A 1,950-nucleotide genomic window follows, 5' to 3' on the forward strand; every position below is an offset into this window, starting at 1 on the left:
CTCCACACATCGACCGCTATCCAGCATGCATCTAGAGTATTATGTTCATAAGAACAGAGTAACACATTAGGCAAGATGACATGATGTAGAGGGATAAACTCAAGCAATATGATATAAACCCCATCTTTTATCCTCGATGGCAACAATACAATACGTGCCTTGCTGCCCCTGCTATCACTGGGAAAGGACACCGCAAGATTGAACCCAAAGCTAAGCACTTCTCCCATTGCAAGAAAGATCAATCTAGTAGGCCAAACCAAACTGATAATTCGAAGAGACTTGCAAAGATAACCAATCATACATAAAATAATTTAGAGGAGATTCAAATATTTCTCATAGATAAACTTGATCATAAATCCACAATCATCGGATCTCGACAAACACACCGCAAAAAGAGTTACATCGAATAGATCTCCAAGAAGATTGAGGAGAACTTTGTATTGAGAATTTCAAAGAGAGAGAAGAAGCCATCTAGCTAATAACTATGGACCCGAAGGTCTATGGTAAACTACTCACACTTCATGGGAGAGGCTTTGGCATTAATGTAGAAGCCCTCCATGATCGATTCCCCCTCTGGTGGAGCGCCGAAAAAGGCCCCAAGATCGGATCTCACAGGTACAGAAGGTTGCGGCGGTGGAAATAGGGTTTCGTGATGCTCCCCGATATTTTCAGGGTATGCAAGTATATATAGGCGAAGGAAGTCGGTCAGGGGAGCCACGAGGGGCCCACAAGGGTGGGGGGTGCGCCCACCCCCCTCGGGTGCGCCTCCCTACCTTGTGGCCTCCTTGTTTACTTCCTGACGTCCACTCCAAGTCTCCTGGATTGCGTTTGTTCCAAAAATAACTCTCCCGAAGGTTTCATTCCGTTTGGACTCCGTTTGATATTCCTTTTCTATGAAAGACTAAAATAGGCAAAAAAAATAACAATTTGGGCTAGGCCTCCGGTTAATAGGTTAGTCCCAAAAATGATATAAAAGTGTATAGTAAAGCCCATAAACATCCAAAATAGGTAATATAATAGCATGGAACAATCAAAAATTATAGATACGTTGGAGACGTATCAAGCATCCCCAAGCTTAATTCCTGCTCGCCCTTGAGTAGGTAAATGATAAAAACATCATTTTTGATGTGGAATGCTACCTAGCATATTTCTCAATGTAATTTTATTTATTGTGGCACGAATGTTCAGATCCAAATTATTCGAGATAAAAGTTCATATTAACATAAAAATAGTAATACTTCAAGCATACTAACAAGTAATCATGTCTTATCAAAATAACATAGCCAAAGAAAGCTTATCCCTACAAAATAATATTGTTAGGCTATGCTTCATTTTCATCACACAAAATACTCCCATCATGCACAACCCGGTTTCAGCCAAGCAATTGGTTCATACATTTTAACGCGCTTCAGCCTTTTCAACTCTCACGCAATACATGAGCCTAAGCCATGGATATAGCACTATGGGTGGAATAGAGTATGATGATGGAGGTTGTGTGGATAAGACAAAAAAGGAGAAAGTCTCACATTGACGCGGCTAATCAACGGGCTATGGAGATGCCCATCAATTGATGTCAATGCGAGGAGTAGGGATTGCCATGTGACGGATGCACTAGAGCTATAAATGTATGAAAGCTCAACGAAAGGAACTAAGTGGGTGTGCATCCAACTTGCTTGCTCACGTGGACCTAGGGCATTTTGAGGAAGCCCACCATTGGAATATACAAGCCAAGTTCTATAATGAAAAATTCCCACTAGTATATGAAAGTGACAACATAGGAGACTCTCTATCATGAAGATCATGGTGCTACTTTGAAGCACAAGTGTGGTAAAAGGATAGGAAGATTGTCCCTTCTCTCTTTTTCTCTCATTTTTTTATTTTGGTGGTCTTCGTTGGCCTCTTCTTTTTATTTGGGCTTCTTTGGCCTCTTTTATTTTTCATAAAGTCCGA

Source organism: Triticum dicoccoides, chromosome 4B, assembly GCF_002162155.2.
Source record: "Triticum dicoccoides isolate Atlit2015 ecotype Zavitan chromosome 4B, WEW_v2.0, whole genome shotgun sequence".
Taxonomy (NCBI): domain Eukaryota; kingdom Viridiplantae; phylum Streptophyta; class Magnoliopsida; order Poales; family Poaceae; genus Triticum; species Triticum dicoccoides.